General features: G+C 36.6%; 1 long non-coding RNA gene across 1 annotated transcript; it reads right to left on the reverse strand.

The window, feature by feature from the left end:
- Positions 1–511: 511 nt before the first annotated feature.
- On the reverse strand, positions 512–25,511 carry LOC110598005 (uncharacterized). The gene is made up of 4 exons (XR_005728138.2): positions 24,580–25,511; positions 24,152–24,393; positions 9,962–20,378; positions 512–8,410 (listed from the first exon to the last, which is right to left on the reverse strand). It is a non-coding gene; the product is annotated as an uncharacterized LOC110598005 (long non-coding RNA).
- Between the last annotated feature and the right edge of the window lie 719 nt (positions 25,512–26,230).

Raw genomic sequence — 26,230 nt, forward strand, 5'->3', positions numbered from 1 at the left:
ATATAGGACACTAATAACTTTGTGACACCGTTATTCCTTTTCTTAGCTTTCTCAAAGGACACCTGGCTTAACTGAATGACTAGCTTATTTTGTCACACTGTAGGTCATCCTGACCCTTAGAAACAGAATTGAAGAGAGGAGGGAGCACCATGCAATTGTCACCCCATTACTATCAGCCCTAGAAATGCAATGATACAGAAGTTCAGACATGCAAAAGAGACTGCTGGGAAAGTTGGCTGCTTTCTTAGATCTGACAAGGATAATTCTAGAGCATATACCTTCTAGTAATAAAGCTTCAAATTGGCAGCATTTAGATGTATGATTGTTATTGACAGAGATTTCTTTAGGTTACAGTAAGGCTCTCAGAAGTTAATACTATAGGCCACAGTCTAGAAGATAAAATAAACTCATTTATGCATTTTAGTGAGATGTGCATCAATGATGGAAAAAAAGAGGTAGATAGGGAGACATTTTTGCATTTTAAAGATTATGAATAAGCATCACATATCTATTATTGTTACCATTAGACTATTTTCCATTTATTTAGCATTTTCAAAGCCAAACAGTATCTTTTGTTGACTTTACATCTTCTCTTTTTATAAGTGAGTAGGGTCTGCCACCTTAATTACACAGAGTGATATTTCTTCTCCCTTTTCATTCAAATTCTGTTTAAGCCAAGCATGAGGTACTACTTCCATTTAAACAAATTAGGTTAATGGAGTTTTGATAACTCAGCCACTTTTATTCAAAATAGGCCTAAATTAGACATATGTGCTGCCAACTCAGAAAGGAGTTTTATTTGGAAATTATGGCTTTGGATAGATAAGACTTTTTCCAACTCTCACATAATGCTTGCTTTTGACTTGCAATCTCTTGTTTTACACAATTTTTTAGTATAAAATTTGGATTGTGGTTAAGTTTTGCCAAGATAAGAAATTACAGAGGACAATTATTTATAAGAGCTCTGCCCATAGTATGGAGTTGTCTTTAATTATAAGTTCAAAGAATAGACCAGGAGGAGTTGGGTGTTGGGTTTGCAACCCAACAGTGATTCCAGCTATACCATATCAACAAGTAAGCAAGGCCACCCAGGGATTCCATAACACCCTTGTGTGGCATGGCACAAGTGTTCTATTTGTTTTCATGCAGAAATGCAACTGCTTGGTTTACCTTCCTCTTTTTGTTGCATTGGATGGCTGAACTATAAACATTTCTAGTCTTCGCCAAAGAACATTTGAAAATTAAGCCTTCCATGATTTTGAGAAAAGGAGATAACTCCTGCAGCTGATTCTGGTTCTAAAGTTTACAGGCCATCAAAATCTGCTGAGATAGAAAATGAAGAAAATAATAATCTCTTCATAAAGTGAAGGGATAGAGACAAGAATGAAGAGACTCTGGAGGGTGAGGTTCATTGGAGAGCCTCCTAACACCTGGGGCCTAATCTCAGAAATTAGCCTGAAGGAAAGGACCAGTTGCTGCCCAAGAGAAACCAGTGAAAGAGGAGCTTCTGCTTACAGGCCTGCTAGGATGCATGACTGAGAAGGGAGAAAAGTTCTCAGCACCAAACACCCAGAACAGCTCAGTCCATGTAAGCCAGATCCATCTGTATTTGTTATAACAAATATAACAAAATAACAACACTGTAACTTAAAATAACACAAATTGATTCTCTGGATGTCAGGAGTCTAAAATCAGTCCTATTGGGCTGTGAAGCTTTAAGGCGAATCCATTCCTTGTCTTCTTTATCTTCTAGAGGCTGTCATTCCTTGCTTCAAGACCCAAATCACACCATCTTCCTTTCCTTGCTTCTATCATCACATTGCCATTCACCTTTGACCTTCTGGCCTCCCTGGTAAGAAGATCCCTGTGATTACATTTAAGGTCCACCTGGATAATTCAGGATAATCTCCTTATCACAAGATCTTAATTGTTTTGCCATATATAGCAATATTTGCATGTTGCAAGGGTCAGGACATTCACATCTTTGGAACGCATTATTTAGCATATAACATGACCTATGTATTTGATCCATTCTCTGGTACTTGAAAAAATCCACACACTCGCTTCTTACATACTACCTCACCCAGCTACAGCCCAGCTAAAGTGATGTCTGCTTGTGTCAAAAGCCTGTTTGGTTCCTCAAATATCCACCACCCCACTGTGGCTACCTTAAAATAAACACAGTGCTCTAGAATACTCATAGCTCCAAATATAGAAAACTGGGACACATACTGAGTGGTAGAGGGAATGCTACCCCCATGTATTTGGCAGGGAGCAAAGAACACAGAACAGGACAAATTTAAGACCCCTGAGCAGGAACAATAGTTAGTGACCCCACCAATTTATAACATTGACCTCTTGAAAAAAAAAATAGTCAACTTGAACTAAAGAAAGCTAACAACATAGGAACAATGCTCAAAGAGTGGCAGGAAAATTATGAGAAACAACCTGGCATGTGCAGTTCCAGGATTTCAATGATATACTAGTTTTTGTTTGATCTAAATATCTGCAAATTATTTAACTGGAATAATGCATTTTCTCCAGAAAGAAGAAGATCATTCTTTTTCTATAGTTGGACATAGTTGAAATTAAATGATTTAATGCACATTGAGTCTGGTTCATAGCATTGTTGCATATTAGATTTGGTTGACCCAGCAGTAGTGTGAAGTTATTCACAGATTCTCATGGTTCCCAAATCCCTGTCTCACCAGCACAGCAGTGCCTTGTTCCTTACCTTGGAGAGGTGTAAATCTGCAGCACAAGTGAGCTAACATTTCAGTAATACCACACCCTCTGAAAAGCCAACATTCAAGAAAGATGTGGGAAAGTTTATGTTTGAAGACAATACACAGCACAGGCATCTTCCAGTAAATTTTATTAGGTTTTTCAAGAGAATTATAGATGATAATGGATCCATGAAATAATAGATAGTCCCAGAGGAACTACAAAGCTGTGATGCATGTGAAGGGTTCCACTAATACCATAAACACTGAAAATGCAGGCCCAGCAGTTTATGAATAGTCAATATATTCAGAAAAGAAATTCAGCTTCATATCAAAGTTGATATAATCTACTGATATTTAATTCTTAGTAATGATTTTTATTGATTTCCATATTTTAGTAATGCACAGAAATAAATGCCTCAGAACCTCAGAGACAGTCTTATGGAAAGAAGAGTATTTTTTTTCTTACCAGCAGATTGTTAATGTAGCTTTTCCTTCATTTGTTCATTGCATCATTCACTAAATAAATAATTTTTGAGGATCTGCTCTCATGATAGATGTTGCAGGAATATAAATAATGGTAATCACTTAATGAGCTATGGTATTAACAGTTTACAAGTCAATTTCCCAGGTATTATTCTACTTAATAGCTCTATATTCTCTGTGAGGTGGATGTTCTTACCATCACTGTACAGGAGGGAAAACAAAAGACCCACATTATCAAGTATCTTACCCAAGGTCACACAGTTATGGAGAACAGGCAGAGTTATAACTTAATCTCAAATCTTTTGTCTTGAAAGCCACCATCCAATATGACATGATTTCTACCTGCTTTCTGAAAGCTTATTGTCTCCAAGTGGTCTTGTGCACAAATAACTGTAATACATAATTGCAATAAATAATATATCATCTTATCAAGAATGTACAAGTATCCTCCCAGGTTCCTGGCTACCAGATACATTGTTTCCTGGTGAATGACGCTTTTCCTATACTTCTCTACAGACAGAAATTAACTACCTTTTCAGCATTCATCTGAAGTTTTGTCTCTCCATTAACAACCAGTTTTCATGGTGGAGCAAAGCTTTTAATGAGTCACAGCACATACTGCCTATATATTACAACAAGGAAAAACAGTGAAGCCTCGTGAAGGTCTATATCCTAAGTAGCGCATGACTCAATGTTCAGTGAGAAAATTCACTCCTCCACACAGCTTTGCAGCAGAGGATATTTGGATCACACCTCAGCAATGTACAAAATGCCTTTGAATTGTACTTTTGTGGGGTCTTATGAGTAATCAAATTTTTGATGCTAACTCCATGAGTGATCAGGTTCCATGGTACACAGAAAGTGTAGCAAGAAACTGAAAGAAAAGAGGAATCACAAGTGATAGGGGGTAAGAGGAAGTCTTCTTGAAGAAGGCAGCCTTAGGGATGAGCATTGGTGTCCAAGTCAGCATTCAGTGGGAAATGGTGGTGAAGAGACTCCAGAGGTGAAAGTCTCATAAACATGGATATAGGTATGGGCCAGGACAGTTCTGGATCCACTAAATCACCCATGGGAGAGTAGAGTAGGAGATAAGCTAAAGAGAAAAGTGAGCTGGATTTAACCACATTCACTAGCAATAAAAGTTACTGGTCTAAGACCCGACCATGGTGATGACATTTCTTTTAGAAATGTACTGAAGGAAAGCAGAAAAGCAAGATGGATTTAAATGTCTACCTGAGAGCTTTTTTGATCTTCTCTTTCTTACAATATCGGGATCAGTAATAGCAGATATTCACATCCTATTTACACTTGCACTAAGACACAGGTTTGAAATGCATTCTGCTGTCTTGTAAAATTAGTTAGAAAAATAAATTTAAAAAGAAAGAATAATAATAATAATAAAACCCACAGGTAGGTGACCCACTCCTAAAGGTAATCTGAGAAAGCCATTTCTACTTGATTTAAAAAAAAAAATGAGGAGGAATCCTCTTGCTTCCTAGTATTAAATGCTGTCCTGTGAGGATCTAATGCTTGGAGTTACCACAGTTATTTTATGATCATGAGGGGAAGATCAAAAAAGTCACAGGAAGCCAGTTCAGAGCCTTGACACTGCAGAACTACAGAAGTAGTCATGGAAACTCCTACTTACAATCATGATATAGAAGGAAGATTGAGTCATTGTAATTTCAGCTATTTTTGTTTGTTTTTCTGTCAGTTTCAGTCAAATGGAGCCTGTTACCAGAGGCTATCTCAATGATGCTAGTGAGAGGTAATAACTTCTAAGAGAATGACAATGGATCAAGGAGTAATGGGATGTATGAAAGACAAATACATGAGCTAAAATAAATAGAATACCATGGACAGACTGGCTCTATTGTGTATAAGTTCCCTCAAAGTAAACTAGGAATCATCAGCTCATAAGAGGTGAATTTCATTTTTAATCTTGGCAAGTGAAATATGTGCATGCAATCATGTGGATTAGGAGACATAGGAGAAACCAAGTTTCACCCAGAATGTTGATCCAGGCGGCAAGCCTGGAAAATTATTGTTACCAAGTAAGTATCATTTAATCAGTGGTATTATGCTGTCCAAATTATAAAAGTATTCTCAAATTGGAGTCTGTGACCAGGAACGTACAAGAAAAAGCCAGAGAAGAGTGAGTCAGTGTTTGCCAGCGTAATCTAAGGAGAGGACCCTGGTCCTGGAGATGGTAAGAAAAATCTAGGACCAAACTTACAGACATTGATTTCATTGAGCAACCTTAGCAAGACATTTTTCAAGGTTTAGAGAAGAGAGCTGTCTTACTTTAATATATAAATCAGTTCATAAATGCAGAGAATAAGAGAAAGAAAGTCATAAACCAACCCATACCTAAGTGCTCCTAATTGTTACAGAATGGTGATTTCAGTAGCACATAAAGAATTCTGGAAGGAGGAATGGGTTAAATAGTCAAATTCAGTTTAGGTAATGTCAAGAATTAGGGGCAAGTGAGGATATAATGTGTGAATCTCCAGAAGATGGAAATAGGCCTGGAGCACATTCAGAAATACTGACTTGAGGGAAAGGGAGAGAAAAGGGAAATTGCATGGAAATGGAGGGAGACCCTCATTGTTATACAAAATTACATATAAGAGGTTGTGAGGGGAATGGGATAACAAACATGGAGGGAAATGAATTACAGTAGATGGGGTAGAGAGAGAAGATGGGAGGGGAGGGGAGGGGGGATAGTAGAGGATAGGAAAGGTAGCAGAATACAACAGTCACTAATATGGCAGTATGTAAAAATGTGGATGTGTAACCGAGGTGATTCTGCAATCTGTATTTGGGGTAAAAATGGGAGTTCATAACCCACTTGAATCTAATGTATGAAATATGATATGCCAAGAGCTTTGTAATGTTGTGAACAACCAATAATTTTTAAAAAAAGAATAACAAAAAAAAAAGAAATACTGACTAAAGAGATCCATTTTATTTGAGGCTGTGAAATTGGTCAGACCTCCATGAGAGCTGAGCATGGTTGAACACACCTGTAATCCCAGCAGCTCTGGAGCCTGACACAGGAGAACTGCAAATTTGAGGCCATTCTGGGTAACTTAGTAAGGCCACAAGCAGCTGTCTCAAATTTTTTTAAAAAAAGAGTTGAGGTTGTAACTCAGTATAGAGCACCCCTGGGTTAATCCCCAGTATTACAGAAGAAAGAGAGAAAGAGATCATGAGAACTAGACAGAAATCCTAGATAGGGGAGAAGCTCACCTTAGTTTAACATCTACCACGTGTTGGGTTACACATGGCATCACATTTAACCTCACAACAATACCATGAGAAAAAAAAATGCAAATTCCATTTATAAGAGAAGAAATAGGGGTTCAGACATCTTGCACATCATTCTCAAGATACTAGGGATGGCACAACGAGGATATAAATGTCAGTCAAAAACCAGAAGATTTCATAACTTAGTCTTCAAGTACACCTGTTAAAATAGTTGTAAAACTGCTAAAAATTCACATGCTTATTTTAACTTACAAAATCCTTCTTACAGGATTCAAAATGTGAATACAAACTTTTTGAATAGCATAGAAAAGTTATTATTCTCCCAATTTTACATTTATACAAACATGCAGAAGATCTTATACACCACTCAGTGAGTCATGAACCCCCAAATAAGTAAATGTTATTGACCCTTTACCACATCTGAGAAACGAAAGCTTCTAAGAACCCATATGTACTCAACAAATTTACAATCTAGTTGAAAGAGTAATACTTATGTACATATGAAACTAACAATACCAGATAGTAGATGAAAAACTAGTCGAGTCAGATACATTTTTTTAAACAATTAACTTCCCAACGTATCACTCTGGCTTTTAAATTGTTCTCCAAAAATGAGTCATAAAGGCCAAATTATTTTAATATAAACCTTCTTTAAGCAAGCTTATTCAAATCTCTATTATTTCCTTGTGCAGTTTTGTCATAAGAATAGTCTAAAATACAGATAGCATCACTAAGTTTTCATGGAGCGCTTGCTGTCACCCATGCTATATGTATCTACCTAATCATGCTTATTTACTTCCACTAGGCTATTGATATAGCACATCACAGGGAATGCCCCTGAAGTGTACTGGACATGCTGCCTGGCTCTGGAGTCAGAAAGATGGGTGAAACATTGTTCTTCCTCCAGAGTGGCAAAGAGTATCCCAGGGAAACTGTTGATTACTACAGTGCTCACAGGAAACATACTCCAAAGTTTACAGCAAAAAGTACATTTCCACTGACACATTTCAACATGGAAGAAGAAGGACAAGGAGAATTATTCTATTTGATCCAGGGAAATGTGAGATTTTTGATTGGGACCAATATTAATGAGATGCTAAATTAGAATCTTTTGGTATATTTCCCACCAGATGAATATAAAACATTTATTTAAAAAATACTTAGCATATTTATGAAATATTCTGAATTAATCCTTGGTGAATATAGTGATGTTTTCTTATTGGAATGCATCCATTTACAACTTTTAAAGTTAAAAATAAGAATTGAGACTTTTTTTTTCTTTTTTTTTTTTTTTTTTGGTGGTGTTAGGGATCAAACCTCGGGGCCTTGTACATGCTAAGCAGGTGCTCTATCACTAAACTACCCTCATAGCCAACTAGAACAAACAGTGAAATTAGAAAATAGTTAAATAAACAACAATAAAATATTAGAAGAGTTAGATAATAAAAGAATAATATAAGAGGAAAATTCTCTGAATATATTCATTATGCTAATATTGAAAGATGTACCTATGCACCTTCAAGTCATTGATAGTCTATAGTTAATTTCACACCAAATGTGGACCACATCTGCACTATCAAAGAAAATCTTTCTTTAAAATCCAGTAATAGAGTCCATATGATATAGCAGGAAAAAAATGTCCGATGATTAATTCATGCCTCATTTGTAAATGATTTTTATCATAATTATTGTGTATTTGTATGATGCTGGAACCCAAAGTCTCATGCATGCTTTGAACATTTTACCATTTAGCTACATTCCCAGGGCTCATTTTTGGTTTCTTTTGAAGAAAGAAAACATATAACTCTAACAATAGATATTTGAAATATTTATACAGTAAAGTAACATGATAAATACCCCTCCGTCTTCCTCTTTCTGTGTCCTCTCCTGTCCTCTTTCATTAACTTGAACATCATTAATACTGCTTGAATCTATGTGAAGTAGGAATAAAGAAATCTGATAGTGGTTAAGTGCCTATGGGTTCAATCCCCGATTAAAAAAAATCTGATAAAAATTATTCACACTAAATTGTTAAGAGAGGACAACAACTGGAAAAAATATTTAGTATGTGGAAATGAATCACTTATGGTGGAAATTAAGGAAATAGTGGAGAATCATCTTTGTCAAGGCACTTCAGGATACCCCATAAATCATCCACATATGTAACCACCTTTTGTGCCAGAAACAAAACTTCCTTCCTGCAAAAATATACAAGTTTGAAAAATGAAATAGGATGAACACAAGCTATGTCTATACAACACATTCAGAGAGAACCAGATAGAAAAATTGAGTCAATGTGATTATGACTGCTATCTTTCTTGAATTTCTTAGAACATCCAATAATAAATATTCAGTCCATTGTTGTTATAAAAAAAAGTTAAAATGACCAAGAAATGGAAGTACAGTGGTCATTTTCCTAGACTACTCCTTATATCTGGACCAAAAATATTATCTATTTTAGGTATTCCAGTAAGTACTTAAGAAAAACTCACCACATATGAGCCACACAACAGAAACTATAGTTAAGAAAACCAGTGAAAAAAACTCAACCAGCCATGCTATGGTCCTATATTTTACTCAAGGTGGACATGCAGCCTAATCGTGAATATTCCGTCTGAATAACAATTACAATACAATATAACACACATAAACTTCATATCTTTACTAGGTCTATCTTGATTTATTAAGATCAATTATAATAAATGCATGCTCAACTACAAAAATTCAAAACTGAATGAAGAATCACAAACCAAGAACCTAAACAAGGAAGCACCATGTGTTAGGAACATATTCACCATGACACTCAGTGCACACCCAGCTTAACATTCACTAATGGCCGGATAGGGAAAAAAAAAAAAAAAAATATATATATATATATATAGCTTGACTAAAAGACATAGTAAAGAGTTTAAAAGAAGTTGGTACCTGGAGCAAAAGAGTTAAACCAAAATGAAAAAATCAATTTTTAAGAGCAAAGTAAAATCATCCAAAGATTGTATGCTAAAATGATTCTAAACAGACAGAAAGCTAGAAAGTAATGCATTTTTAAATGACAGAATGAGTAGGCATGATGGTGCAAACCTGCAATCCCAGGGGCTTGGTAGGCTGAGGCAGGAGGATTGCAAATTCAAAACCATACTCAGCAATTTAGTGAGGCCCTAAGAAACTTAGCAAAACCCTGTCTCAAAATTAAAAAATTAAAAAACAGCTGGGGATGCGGCTCAGTGGCTAAGTGCTCCTAGGATCAACCATGTACCAAAAATAAAAAAAAATAAAATAAAATAAATGGCAGAATGGGTGAGCTTTATGTGCTAAACCAGATCCTTTCCTCTCTATCACTCTTTCAGTTTTTTATTGACACTTTACAGAATGCTCAGCATTGTGTCAAGTTTTATTGCCACCACTTTTTTACTCTGGATTTTTTAAAGGTAAATTAGAGGAATGGGAAGAATATCATAAATGAAAAGTTATGAGATACTCACCTAATAAAAGCATGTGAAAGGATGAGTATAAGTTGTGTCTCTATGATGCAAAGTAACTCCTTGAAAAGTAGAAAATCCAGTCAATTTTCTGATCTGAGTTGTACCAAATTCAGGTAAAAAGCATAAATTTCCTCTATGACACTCAGAGGTGTGTGCATGTGCATATAATAAGATTAAGCTGGCTCTGCCCACACCTGATGAAGTTAAGGAGAAATTTCAAGTTAAATTTTGTTTAGGAGTCCTTCCCAAACTCATATAAGCATATAATAGTATTAGCCAGAAAATCTGAGGAAAAACCACTATCCTTGAGTGTGGTGATGATCACCAATTCCATATCATCCATTCTAAAACAACTTCTAAAGCTTGAGCATGGAGTCTTTCTCCTACAAGATTCAAAGACCTGCAATCACTCACCAGTGCCCAAGAGGCCCTGACCCTTCACAGGATCCTGCATGAGAAGGTAGCCCATGTCTGCCCACCTCTACCTAATGCGACCCATGACCTTTCTCTGTATTTTGAGAAAGCCCCTCTAGGGCTAGGAAAATCTGCTCTTTCCATCTTAAAATCAGCTCAAAATAACTGCATGTGTCCATCTTTCCTCTTGGTCATTAGTGGATCTAAAAAACAAAAACAGAAAACTTGGTAAGAGAAAACCAGTAAAGATAGCTAAAATTTTTAGAAATACTATGAGCACTTTTAATATGAATACATCTTTCAAAAGTGGAGAAAGGAATGTTTTTATTTTTTCTTCTTTGGTAAATCTGCAATAGGATAAATAGAAAAAGGGGGGGAAAAAGAAGTTCAAGGTATCAGTTATATATTAGCTTAAAGCATACAAAATTGCAATTTTTTTAGTTCCAGATATCTAAATATTTTCAATTATATATAGATCTATATAATATTTTCTTCTTAGTAACATATTCTAATTTATTTGGCTAATTTTTATTAAATTGATTTTTTAAATTATCTGTTGCTTGAGGGTCAACCTCTACCTAGATACAAAAACATATGAATTATCAACCTGTCCTCAGAACCCATTAGCATGTGGAAAAACTCTCATAGACATTTCAACATATTCTGCCTACTGTGTTGATCCCACTAGTGTGTAATTAGTGCCTGTAGTTGGGCTGTCATCTTAGTCACACTGACCCAACAGGTGAGGAGAAGATCAAAAAGATAATGGAACCCAGATGCCTGGATCAGATTTAACCTTTTCCCAAAACTATCTGAAACTCAGAAAATAATTTTTAAATATTTCTAAGTGAAAAGAATTTGGTATACTTTTATTCTTCTTGATTGCATCATAGTTATTGGTATCCATAACAGAAAGAAAAAAAATTGAGAGGAATAAATTTTAAAAAGAAGTTAATTTGTTGTTGATAGAAGATATTTTGTTTTCTCTCAAAAACAAAATTATTTTTATAAAATTTTAAATCTTTTATTTACTTCAGAAAGAAAATTTCAATTAAGTTCTACTAGTCTCAAATGCCTGATAATGTCTACTCCAATTGAGAGTTTTAGTTAATATGGAATAGGGAGCAGGACTCTTCTCCATCCAGTAGAGGAGGCATCTAACTTCCATCCCAAGATAAAACAGAGAACAAGAACACATAATCTTTCAGGCTGGACAACCCTTTCCTGGTGGTTTACAAAATAGCCTATTTGGTACTCTTGTCAATTTAGACTGATAACCATTCCAGAACCCTTTTTACCAACCGACACTAACTACGATCACATGTGCATTTCAGTTTTCTTTTACCAAATGTTCAAGGGGTGTTCCAAAACAGCATGAAATATAATGTAGTGATCATTAAATTCTACATTTAATATTTTGGTTTTATCTGAGGGGAGAAAGATCTATCCATGCAGGCCTTAGAAAGGTGTTTTTTGTTCATACTCTCTCCTTTCCCTCATCTTTCTCCCAGTTGTCATTGGGTCACCCTTCAGTCACCCTTTCTTTAGGCCACTCTCCACACAAGATACACCTATCTTTCTGTCACAAGTCCTGAGACGCAGACCTGGTTTCCTCTGTTTTGCAAACTCCACCACCTTAGACTTGGTTGGGAATTCAAATAAGACGATCTCTGTTTAACCTTCCTCTGAGCCAGTGGACCATGCCAAGAGTGGATATTGTAGGTCAATCAGGACACTTTTCTCTAGCAATGTCAAAACTCACCTCCCTTCTAAATACTTGAAGATTTGCATGCCTTATCACAGGGAGGGTTTGTTTTCTTTCAAATACAACACAGTTTGTTCTTCAGAGCAAGTGACTATTTAATCTTCATGAGTGTGTAAAACTTTGACCTCTATTTCTTGTGAAATAATACCTCAAAAATTCTGGCATTAAAAAAGCTCATGGCTTTTTTGGGATTGGATAACTTCACTTAGCATTATCTTCTCTAATTCCATTCATTTACCTGCAAATGCCATGATTTTATTCTCTTTTATTGTTGAGTAAAATTCCATTGTGTATATATGCCACATTTTTTTTTATCCATTCATCTACTGAAGGGCATCTATGTTGGTTCCACAGTTTAGCTATTGTGAGTTGTGCTGTTAAACATTGATGTGACTGTGTCCCTGTAGTATGTTATTTTTAAGCCCTTTGGGTATAGACCAAGGAGAGAGATAGCTGTGTCAAATGGTGATTCCACTCCTAATTTTCCAAGGAATCTTCATACTGCTTTCCATATTGACTACACCAATTTGCAGCCCCACCAGCAGTGTATGAGTGTACCTTTTTCCCCACATCCTTGTCAACACTTGTTGTTGTTTGTATTCATAATAGCAGCCATTCCAACTGGAAAGAGATGAAATCTTAGAGTAGTTTTGATTTACATTTCTCTAATTGTTAGCAATGATGAACATCTTTTCATATATTTGTTGATTGATTGTATATCACCTTCTGAAAAGTGTATGTTCAGGTCTTCAGCCCATTTATTGATTGGTTATTTGTTGTTTTGGTGTAGCTTTTCGAGTTATTTGTATATCCTAGAGATTAGTGCTCTATCTGATGTGTGAGGGGTAAAAATTTGCTCCCAAGATGTAGACTCTCTGTTTACCTCATAGTTTGTTTCTTTTGCTGAGAAGAAACTTTTTAGTTTGAATTCATCCCATTTATTGATTCTTGATTTTAATTCTTGCACTATGGAAGTCCTATTAAGAAAATTGGGGCCTAATCTCACATGATAGAGATTAGAGCCTACTTTTTCTTCTATTAGACTCAGGGTCTCTGGTTTAATTCCTAGGTCCTTGATCCATTTTGAGTTGAGTTTTGTGCATGGTGAGAGATAAGGGTTTAATTTTATTTTGTTGCATATGGTTAAAGAGGCTGATTCATAGTGGGGTAAGGAGGGGGATCATAGGAGAAATAGATGAACTCTAGATAGGGCAGAGGGGTGGAGGGAAAGGGAGGGGGCATAGGGTTAGAAATGATAGTGGAATTGATGGACATCATTATCCAAAGTACATGTATGAAGACATGAACCACAGATATGAAAAATGTGTGCTCTATATGTGTAATATGAATTGTAATGCATTCCACTGTCATATATAAATTTTTTTAAAAAAAGAACAACTTAACAAAAAAGTTCATGGCTTTTTTTTAGCAGGCTTTTATTACAGAGGTCCTCATATTGGTTGAAAATGTTCCTGTCTGAGTCGCTGAGGATGAATCTTATCAGGCTCAAAGAGTGTCCCTCTGACCCTCTCACATTCTTGTTTCTCCCATGACAGCAGATGTGACTTTTATCTGATGCAGATCCTGCTGGCCTCTGTAAATTAAACCCAAGTAAGTTCTCTTTTGGACAACCCAAAACCAAAAATCAGAAGCTGGTTTATATGACCCAGGCATATCTTCCATACCATAGCTCCTGTTACACTGCTAACATAATGAACCAACTTCATAATCCTCTAAGTACTTGAAGAAAAGCATGTTTATTGATTCAAAAGATTATTTAGCTAGATCAGAGGTCAACAAATTTTTTTATATAATGTTTTAGAAAATAAATAGTTATGGTTAGGATATGAGGTGTCCCCCAAGAGCTCATGATTAGATGATGAGATCTGTAATCTAATTTGAAAGAACTACTGTGTTGTACCATCACTGTGAGCAGGTGGGGCATGGCTGGAGGAGGTGGGTCACTAGAAGTCTGCCCTGGGGGATTTTCTCTTGTCCCCTTGGCTCCTCTCTCTCTCTTTCTGTCCTTCCCAGCTGCCATGAGGTAAGCAACTTTCTTCCACTGCCATTCTCCTTCCCATGATATTCAGTCTTACCTTGGTTCCATAGCAATAGAGTTGACCACGCATGAACTGAATCTCTGAAGTCACAAACCAAAATAAACTTTTCCACCTGTAAGTTGTTCTTGGAGGTTATTTTGGTTACAGCAACAAAAAGCTTACTAACACATGTAATCTGTCACAACTACTCAGTCTTCCCATTGTATCTTGAGAGTACGCATAAACAATATATAAATAAATAAATGCGGCTGTGTTCAAATAAAAGTTTTTTACAAAAACTGACATTGGGCTGAACAGACCAACAGCCTACAGACCACAGTTTACTAAACTTTGCTCTAAATAATTATTCTAGATTCTAAATTTTAAAAGACCTTAGGTTTTCAAATACTACAATCAAAGAATATGGAGGTAGCTACTAGGATAGATCTATCTACTTACAAAATGTGAAGTTAAAAAAAAATAGAATTTCAATTGAGAAATCAAAATGATTAAGAGAGACTTACCTGCCTCTTTTAAATACTAATGAGCTAATTAGATAAAATTAATAGATATAGAAATTTATCAAAATAAATTTAATGAAATTAGTTTAATGAATTTCACTAAACTATGCAATCAATTATCAGGGAACACACATTCTTTTCAAGCATTGTAGGACTTTCAGACATGCACATCTACCTCCACCCCACTACTCAAAGGCCTTCCTCCTTGCTTTCTGTGATCTGACTTAGAAACACAGAATGCCTTGACAGCTCCCAATTACTTGTCTTCTCCATTAAGGCTGAAACCCAAGACTGAGCCTTGAAAATTCCTATGCACTTAGAAACCTGTTTAGACTTTTCCCCAAAAGAAACACTAAGAGATTGTCCCTTTTGCTAAACGTGTTGAAACTATCCCTTCACCTGAGACAAATTCCTTAAACTCTTATATAAACTTCATAACCCAAACCTCTTGTGTCAGACATACCAAAGTACAATATCTTTCTCTCACCATCTGTGGCAAGGATCACTACAACACCCTGTCAATATATTTCCCTGAAAAATGCCTTTGGTCTGATCAAAAAAATATATACAGAGAATTTCAAAACTTAAGAAAACATTTAAAATATGTAGTTCTCTAGTTCACATACCTTCTTTTACAGATGATAAAAATGTGCAGAAAAATTTAGTAAATAAACAGGTCCACTAACTCCCCCAATCCAAAAGTGTCACAATTCAAAAGTTTTATCACAAAACTGAGAAAGTAAACACAACAGGCACATCTCTGTTTTTCTAGTTCCTAGCAAGATTAACAGAGTAGACATTCAAAAAAATAAATATATGGCAAGTACTTGAGAATATTCTCCATTAAACAGATAACAGGAGTGAAGGTATTTAAACACTAAAAATTTCTAGCACAGTCTTTCTCATTTTCATTTGTAAAATCCATTATTAGCATGCAAAGATATTTGGCTTTCTTACACTCCAAAGTTATGTTTCACAGCTGTGTTTTTTGTAGCTGTGAAATTTGGTCTTCTGATTACATATTAGCTGTTTACATTTTAGTTGTGAAATAGGGTTTTGTTTTTAGCTAGCTAGCAAAACTTCTGTTACATCAGTTTCAAAAATTGTCATATCCAAAATATCAACTTTAAATATATCAAAATGTACTTTGATTTTTCATATGTGATGATATCTGCCATGTAATGATTAGTTAGGCTAAATATTTAAAGTGCTTTACTATTTTTCCAATAGAAATATCTGTTATATTCTGAATAAATAAATATCCAATGTAAGTAAAATGGCACGGGGTCTTTGCTGTTTCTACATCAATAGAGTACATAGAAAATTCTGTTCTAAGGCAAAGTTCATATGTACATGAGCACAAACATTTTTCCAAGGAACAAACTAACCCATGTGTAGCTTAATGTGAGTAGCAATACTCAATTTAAACCAATGTAACTTGCTTAACAGGGCTAAGGAGTCCAAGGAATTGATATGCTAAGAGATGTCCCTGGTCCATCAGCTGGGAGCAGGTGGGAAATGCTGATTCTCAGGACTTATGCCAGTATTCCTAAATCTGATTTGAACACCAACTCAGGAATTCACCCTTACAATGAATCTAAGAAGCATTAGCCCATTATTAGAGATTTTCAGCCAGAATTTGGGACATAATTGCAAACTGTGCCTTTAAGATAGGAACAGGACTGGTTGTTCATAAATACACCATGATATTTCTATTCAAATTTGTGACATTGCTAGTGTAGTCAGATTTGGAGGTGATAATACTTACTGCCCTAATACTCCATCACTGACACTATATTTGGAAATCCCCTTTTGGATTTGGTAAGACTCACAAATCAGTGTCATTACATTATAGTTTTGCCTCCATTTGAACCAAAAACAGCTTTTCACACTGATTTTACTTAGAACACTAAGCCAAATAACATTGGGCTCTTTCCAAAATCAAATCCATTTTCAAGTATAAATATTTGCTCTCTTTGGGAGTAATAAAAAAAAATTGGACTGTAGGCTCTAAAAAAAAACTAAAAAAGAATTCAAAAAAATGAACAATGGTTGAATAATTGTAATAGAGAAAGTGGCTCCTTTAGAGAGAAAAACTCTCACTTGTATGTACAAGTAAGTTTTGGCATTTTTTTTAAACAGGGTGTCCCCTAAAAACTTCACCAATTAGCAGGATAGCCTGCCAAAGACAAGTGGTGCTTGGCTATTGCTGCCTTAGCAAGAAATGCATGAAATTTACTATTCTGTCCTTCAAAAATGGGATCTTCGTGAAGGAAAGGAGATGTTTCCCTCACCAGAATACGGAAGTAAGCAGACATTACATTTTTCAATAGTCTCAACCCTTTAATAACAAACAAGCTCTATTGTCACAGGAAGGAAGAAAATGGGTCCTTTGTGTGTAGCCAGGGAAAAGGAAGACTACTGGCCCTTGTGAGTGAATTCTCAGAGGTCAAATGTAGGACACTAGATTATGAGATGGAAGGTACCTTCCAGCCTGGCATATGTAGGGGTTTCTTGGGTGCTATATGATATTAAAGGATGAGTGCCAAGATCTGAGTTATGGTGAGATCACTCTCATTCAAAAGGATCTTCCGGGCTTAGAGTTCTGTGCAGTGGAACACGGTGATAGGAAACAATGCCACAAGACCTCAGAAGACCCAAGACACCAAGTTCTTAAAGGCAAATAGTGGCCATGTAACTTCTTCAAGGACTCTGAAAATCTGCAGAATTCTTGGATAATTCAAAGAAAGAGAAGGGAACATTCTGACATTGTGATATTGAAGTTTGTGCCTATCAAAAATATAAGATTTGGGGCTGGGGCTGTAGCTCAGCAGCAGAGCGCTTGTCTAGTATGCACAAGACACTGGGTTTGATCCTCAGCACCACATAAAAATAAACAAATAAAATAAAAGCATTCTGTCCATCAACAACTACAAAAAATAAAAATTAAAAAAAATAATAAGATTAAATCCAGTTCTGATTCAACTCAAAATATAAAACAGCAATGAGAGTGCCTGCATTCTAAGTTTTATAGAGATCATGTCTAGGGTATAGTTTTTCAATTCAAGCCTTTTAAAGGTGGTAAATAAATATGTTCATAGGTAAACTGTTGTCAAGCTGGTCAATTTTATGAATAGTGACTTTAGAAACCATTAAAGTGGGAGAACAGAGTGAAGTAGTACAATGCTGATCTGTGGCCTAAAATAAAGTGGTCCAAGTGAGGAAAATGTAGCCTAAAGAATGAGTAATGTGTGATATCCAATTAGTCTTTTAACTATGTTTAGAGCTCCTTCTCATCATGCATAAAAAGCTATTTCTGCTCTTTTGCATAAAGAACACAAAAGCAAACCAATAGCTGCCTTTCTGAAATTCTTGTTATTGAAGAGAGAGATAAATAAACATGCACTCTAATATATGGTATCAGTGGCAGAAACAAAGAAAGTGATTAAGTTAATGGTTTGGGTAGTTGGATCTGACAATTTACCACCCAAATCTTCTTGGGCAGTTATACAAAGTCTCTTATTAGGATTTAGTATGAGGTATCCCTCAAAAGCTCATGTGTGAGATGATGCAATAAAGTTTAGAGGTGAAATGATTGGGCTATGAAAGCTTTAACCTAATCAGTGCATTAATCTACTGTAGGGATTAATTATGTGATAACTGTAGGCAGGTAGGGTTTAGCTGAAGGATGTGAGTCAATGAGGGCATGCCCTTGGGGTTTATATTTTGTCCATGGTGAGAGGGCCACTTTCTCCCCACCCTCCTTTCCTGGTAGTCATGAGCTACTTTCCTCCACCACACTCTTCAACCACGATGTTCTGCCTTACTTCGAACCCTGAAGAACGGAGCTAGCTGTCTATGGACTGAGACCTCTAAATCTGTAAGCACCAAATAAACTTTTCCTCCTCTAAAATTGTTCTTCTCAAGTCTTTTGGTCACAGCAACAAGAAAAGTTGACCAAAACATCACTGAATCTCTTTTTATTCATCAGTAGTAATAGAATTGGAGCACTTAAGCATTCAGTAGATGTTAGCTGCTGCTGTTTTTAAAAATGTAGTTAATATTAATGAGACAATATGTTAATTTCACCCATAGATTCATAAAAAGCCTTCAGCAAGTAATACATTTGAACTTTATCCTACAGGATGACTGGGAAAAAAAAGAGAGAGAAGAACATTCGAGGCAGAGAGAACAACATGGATAAAGTCACAAAAGAGTTAGTATGTGGTCCATCCTGGAATGAAAAGGATTTTAAAGCAATCATATTAAAAGATCTGAGGAAAGTGGCTGAAATGAAGATAAAAATGTAAAGCAGAGCTGTACAGTAGGCCACATAACCTGTAAACAATAAGGAACAATCAAATGTTTTAAACCAAAGAGGATGTAATAGTCCTTTTTGTTATTATGTTGAAATGCCTTTATGTACTCTATGAAGACAAAAGAGTTTACTTACAGTTCCAGAGGTACAAGGTTGTGGGCTGCATCTGGTAAATGGACTTTTTATGGAAGAGTGCTTAGGTGGCTCAGGACATAGCATGGCAAGAAACAGGGTGGGTGTGAGTGTGTGCATATATCTTCCAGTCTCTCTTATAACGTCACCAAGATGCTGTCATGGGGACCCCATGGTAATGAACTTATCTAATCCTAATCAGATCCCAGAGGCCACACTTCTAAACACCATAGTCATATTAAGTTTCCACCTCCCAATGGGGATTCAATTTCAACACATGAAATCTATAGCCCTTTCTATATGCCAGACACTTTTCATGTATCATGTCACTTTGCTCTTAAGAGACACTAAAGTATAGCAGAGGAGCAGGATTTTGGAAGGATCATTTTGGTACCATGACTGGACTGGTAGAAGACAAGTCAGTAGTACAGGGAGTATAGAACAGAAAATATCTAATGAAAATCAAGCAATACACATCCTGAGAAAGCCACAGAGGATCCTCAGATTAGCAGGTCACTGTCTTTCTTCCTGTTTTTTATACATGCATCTAAGAACATATGTATATATGAGAAGGTCATATAACTGACCCTCAGTCTTCCCATTCATAAAATAAAGATCACAATGGCACAACCCATGAAAAGTGTCTGGGAAGTGGAAAGAGCAGTATAAACACTACTGTTTGTTATCTTGTTCTTTCCTATTTTATCAATTATTTTCCCCCTTTTGGTTTAATCATTGTCTTCTTCCCTTTGCCAACTCTTTCTACATCACCAAAATTCCAGTTGTAATTCTTCAGGCCTATAAAGACTGCAGAGTTCTTCATTTTTGACTCAATATATTTTAATAGCTTCCTCTTACATTAGGAGAATGTCCAGAGAGAATAGAGTGTAATCTCCATACAGAAGGAATCATGTGATCTTCTCTGCATTAAAGAAATTCACATTCCATTAGGAGAAAGATGAGAAGTATACAATATAGTGAAATATGATATGGAATAAAGTAAAATACAGTGAGAGAACTTACAACCAAGCACTTCAATGGCTCTAATTTACAACCCAACACTTAACAAATTTCCTGGGCAAGTTGCTGAACCTTTGCTAGGCAGAAACATGCAATGGTTAGGCACTGATCTGGAACTGAAATGAGTGGTTTCTCACCTGACTCCATCATTTGCTCATTGTTAGCTTTAGACAGATTACTTTACTTCTCTGTTTCTCCAAGATTTAATCTATAAAATGAAGATGATAATAATAGCATTCATTTCCTGCATGTGCTATGTAGATCAAATGAATCAGAACATGTCAAGTGCTTAAAACACTGCCTGGCACAAAATATACAGTCCATAAAATGTTAGCTATTTAAAATATTTCTGAACCTCAGTATCCTTCACTACAAAATGAGGATAGTAATTGTCATAAGCAATCTATTTTATAAAATTGTTGTGAGATAACCTACATGAAATAATTTACGTGAAAGTCAATTGTTGAGTATATAATATACTAAAATGTTATGTTATTTATAATATATAAGTGAACATTTATTCCAGTAGCTAACAGACAATTTCTTCTCAAAGTGTCCTTTAGCCGTCTTGTAGATGGGAACTCAATTTACAGTCCTTCCTAAAGGCACCAAAACTACAATGAAACCTTTAATTCTGTCTTTCTGGAGTTCTAATTAATTGAGGGAAATAACTAAAAGTATTATTAGTTGTTTTTAATAATTATTTGAATGAGTTTTCTTAGCCAATGAACCTGTGGGCATTGATGACCACATTTTTTAGATGATATTAGAGTAAATACAGGAAATTCAATCTTTTTTAAATGTTATCCACTTGGGATGTCTGTTGACATTTTGCAAAGCAAACCATAAATGTACTTAAACCTATGAGTAAAACATTAAAATTAAAAATCAGCCTATCTTTCCTCCGAGTTCCTTTTTCAAATGGCACAGAGAACTTTACACAAGCTCCAGGCACCTCTATATTAATTCCTAGGGGCAATGGTATTCAGTGCATCAAGCAGCCTGGTCAGGTACTGCTGAGTCAACCCCATTCTGGGACTTAACTTGCTTGTGAATGCAATGCACAGGCCTTGAGATGTCATTATTCCAAAGTTATGATAAGGCACTCACTTATACTGCTTTACAGGGAAAGAACCAGAGTTTTAAAAGCCAGAGCCACCAATTTATATTATGCTACTGTAACACTCTGGAGTAGAATCTCATTTTAAAAGACAGTGCCTAGAAAAGAAAAGGCTTTACTAGATTACTCCACAATCATGGAATTGGATGCTTTGAAACATGTTTCTTTTCTTTACCATCAGTACTTTCATTTCCATTAGAAATCACAGATTGGTACTAAGATAGCTATTTGTATATTTGTGTTACAAATAACTAAGATAGTTATTTGTAACACAAATGCACTAGTGATCATCTCTTAATGAAAGAACTACCAATAAGTTACTGGATGGATGAACCTGACTGGCTGACATGTCTTAGCTTGGACATGTTTACTAAATACAATTGCAGCCACAGTGACGAAAGTTAAAAGTGCATGATTCTATATTATGTTATTTGAATATAGAGCTACAAATTAGTTTATTGTGGGAAATTATCACTTTCTCAAAATCTTCAAAGTTCACTAGGAAACAAGAAGCTTGGATATGTTGTAATTAACTGGGAAAATGGTAGATGCTTCTATCAATACTTAGTTTGGCATTATTAAAGAATAAAATCTGTAACAGCAAAGCCCACATTTCACGAAGTGTTTCTGTAGGGGGAATATTAAAATCATAAATAGCAACATGCTTATGTGGAACACATTAGGTAGACTTTTTTCCAAGATGGCACAGAATATTAACTAAGTTAAAATGTAGTATTTATAACCCTTGATTTATAACCTTTATAACTTCTACCTAAGAATTTATCCAAAGTAAATTTCTAGTGCTCCGTTTACTAACTTTCCCTTTAGTTGAACATTTAGATGAAACTTCTGTTTCTAGAGTCATTTGCTAGAGGGTGATTTTGATTATTACAACTCAAACTAGGGATGACATTCGGATATCATGTATAGCAAGTGGATACAATTTTAAATAAATTTTTTAAAAAGCCTGTTCTACAGAAAGAACTAGGATTAGACAACAACACTCCTTTGATCTCAGTGTTATCACTCTTTACAGCTTCTCCACTCTGAACCACCCAGAAGGTAGTCTGTCTGTAAACATTTGTTTATTTCTTTCATGGCCATCTTGCATGTTATTACTGGGACAGCTGCTTTTAACAAAGAGAACTTTCAAATTGCCAGGAGAGTACTAGCAATTTTAAAATAAGTAAAGGCTCTAAGTAGCAGATAGTTCATAAACAGCCATTTAGAAGTCATTTAGAATTCCTGTTGCTTTCCCTAATTTCCAGCACACCTAAGATTCACCATGCCCATATCATGCTTTGCATGGAAAATGATGCTGTCTACCAGGTACATAATAAATACTCCATAAAATGTGCTCAATTAATAAATGTTGGCAAAATCAACCACTGAACTCACTGCAACTGAGTCAGGTGAGGGACAACTTCCAAAGAAACTATAAACCCTTGTTCTTCTTTTGTTTGGCTGTATATAGTTGTAGTTAAACACTACATAGTATTTCACAACAGATTATAGATTTAGACTCTGAGGAGAAATAACTGAACATATTGATCCTACAACAGCCATTCACAGAAGATTCACATTATGCATGATAATACTCTGGGAAACAATTAACCCAGTCCCTGGATTCAAGAAGCTATATATCAGAAACAACTCAAATGGCCTTCAATTGGTAGAAGGATAAATAATCTGTGGTACATGTGAACAATGAAATACTACACAGCAATCAAAAGGAGCAAACTACTAAAACATCTAACAACACATATGAAGGTCGAATTTATTATGCTAAGTGAAAGAAGCCAGAGATGAGCAGGGTGACAGCCTACAGTGTGATTCCATTTATATGACTTCAGATAAAGGCAAAAGTACAAGGATGGGTGATAGATCAGTGGTCTCAGGGTTCAAGGGTATGGAAAAGGTTGACTACAAAGGGCAGTATTTGTAGTGAAAAGGGAGCGGTTCTGTTTCCTGTTTGTGACAGTGGTTACTTGACTCCATGCATTTGTAAAACTCAAAGAATTGTGTACCCCTTTAAAAAGTGAATATTACTATATACAAATTAAAAATTAAATTAGAAAGTGTAAAAGTTTCACACTGTTCATACTTTTCTTTCTCAGGAAAATTCTCTTCTCAATACTCATATCAAACTCCTGCTTATCATTTTCAAGAACTTAACCTTAGCTTCAATGTCAGCTTTTCTACAATGCCATCCCAAACTTCTCTGTTTCCTCATTTTTCTTTTACTTTCTCATCTTTTAGGAAACAAGCATTACTTATATAGCTAAAACTCATATGGCTGAAAGAGCCCTCTTTTCCAAGGATAACCTCCATCCTGAAATTAGCATGCATCCTTCCTCACCATGTTCTTATATTTTTAGTGCATGGATATATACCTAACATTTTTTTATTTTTTGTAGTTATAATAACAGATAAAAATATTATGTTAATATCACATGTATTCTTTTGCAATTGCTTTTTTCATCCAATATTGCTTTCAAGAGAATCCATTCATTTTTAATTGCTGTAGAATATTCACTGTTGGAATGCACTCCTAACAGATATTTAAGCTGTTTTCATGTTCCATGTTACACTGTATTAGATTTATCTGTATCTTTTTGTCTGGTAATATGATGAGCAACTCCAAGATAGAAACCATTTAGAATTCCTGTTGAAGATAGAAACCATTTAGAATTCCTGTTGCTTTCCCTAATTTCCAGCACACCTGAGAAACACTATGCCCATACCGTTCTTTGCATAGATGATGATGCTCTCTACCAGGTACATAATAAGCACTCCATAAAATGTGCTCAATTAATAAATGTTGGCAAAATATTATTTAAATTTTTCTGCTCTCTACTCACTTCTTCATGGTGTAAGTGTTGAGTGGGAATTTCCTCAATTCTCAGTAGAAAATCCTTTAAGTGTTCCAGTGTCAGAGTAGAGATCTATGAAACAAGGTCACTTCGCAATTCTCCTGCTTTCCCATTAGAGGATCTCAAAGCACTATACAAACCGCGATTTTCTCCTGTGACATTTTTCCCATCAGTGTGCTTCAAGGGCAGTTCAGAGCAGTATTCAAAGCTTGTGTACCTTTTACTATTGTCTGTAAAGGGCCAAGAACCGAGATTCTGAATGTAAATAACAGTGGCAAATTATCCCCATCTCTCTCTCTCTCTCTCTCTCTCTCTCTCTCTCTCTCTCTCTCTCTCTCTCTCTCTCTCTCTCTCTCTCTCTCTCTGAATCGGTTTCTCTTTTCATGGGTTCTCCTTCATGCTCTTAGTCTGCTTACCTGTAAGTTGGAGGGGCTGACATTTAACTGCCCACCTTTAACAGATCTTGCGCACCACTCTCCCCTGACCACATGTCGGCACTTCTCTCTCTCAGTAGATCTCAAGCTGTCTGATCTCCTCCCCAATGCTTTATAGCTTAAGGAACTATTGTAGCCTTGATGTAGAAGACAAATACACACCATAGTTCTGGGCATACAAAACTATCTATCGTCATCCTGCCTCTGGACGTGGCCAGTACACTGTGTGTTTCAGAGAAATTAATCTGGTGTTTAAGGGGGAGAAAGCCATGACAAAATCAGTCTGCGTGCAGAACCTTCCCTCAGACCCTGTAGCAGCATTTTCGACGCCTTTCGCTTCTGTACAGCAAACCTCAAACTTGACCTTCGAGAGGATTTCAAGGATAGTGCCTTCCTCCCTTTCTCGCGCCTGCTCCTAGAGCATTAGTAGGCCTCCTTCTGGGAAATAGCTGCCCTGGACCCGAGCTCGGGGAACCGCACGTCGAGGCGCGCGGACGCGCCAGGGAAACCGGAGGCGGTGGCTGCGGCAGAGGACGGGTGGGGGGAAGGGAAAAGGCTGCCGGAGCGGACGCGAGAAGGTGGAAGGAGGAGGAGGATCTGTCTGCATATGCATGAGGCACCCAGCACTGCCCTCTTCCCCTGCAGCTGCTCGGGTGGAGGCAGAGGAGGAAGGGAGGAGGGGAGCGGAGGAAATAAGGAGGGGGCGGGGTAACAAGAACCGCGTCTAAAGCAGAGTCTGGTTTGGAAACGGAAGAGGTGATTTGCATGGAGCCTGGTGATTGGCTGATGGCCGGAGGCTGGGTCTGAGAGGCAGTCCCTGAATGGTTTAACGAAGGAAATTACAGTATTCATTGGGCCTAAGAAAACTGGGGCGGGCCTGTTCGGTGCAATATGAAATCTGGCCGCCAGGAGGCGCAGTACCCTATCTTTGTTCTGGTTAAAAGCTCCTTTTCTCTGCGCCCCCCCCCCCCGTCAATCCCCGCCCCCACACCCCCTCCCACAGACACACAGGCAGAAAGTGCAGAGAAACCCTGTGATCCAGTCAACTGGCACTGCCCCGTCTATTAAGAAAGATGAACACTCCTTTTTCTTCCATCTCCTTCATGGGAGACCACTTTTCATTTCAGATTATCACATCAATAAATATTCTTCGAGGAATAAAAAAGGCACTTTGCCAAAAGATAAGAGAATATATATGAAATGTGTGGATTGTGTAGAAAGACAATACACGAAGGCAGGAGAATAGGCACACATATGTAAATACGCACATAATCACCCAGAGAACACAAAACACGAAGGGCAGACAGACGGGACACCCGAAGAGAACACGTATCATTCAAGGTCCTCATAGACCGTGCATGTCTCCCACACACCGAGGCACACACCCACTGACCCGCACACACACACTCTCTGCCAACACACACATACACACATACACAAGGACCTCAGAAAGGCATCCAAATGCATTCACACTCAATGAAAAGGTGCCGAGAAAATATTAGAGCAGAATTAAAATGATTCATCCCCTCCCCCTCCACAAATATTCAAGCGGAATGATTCTATTTGCATAATACTCATATGCGCAGGACGCCGCACGGGCAAAAAAAAATGGCTCCATTTGAGGCACACCAGA

This window comes from Ictidomys tridecemlineatus, chromosome 1 (genome assembly GCF_052094955.1).
Source record: "Ictidomys tridecemlineatus isolate mIctTri1 chromosome 1, mIctTri1.hap1, whole genome shotgun sequence".
Classification (NCBI taxonomy): Eukaryota; Metazoa; Chordata; class Mammalia; order Rodentia; family Sciuridae; genus Ictidomys; species Ictidomys tridecemlineatus.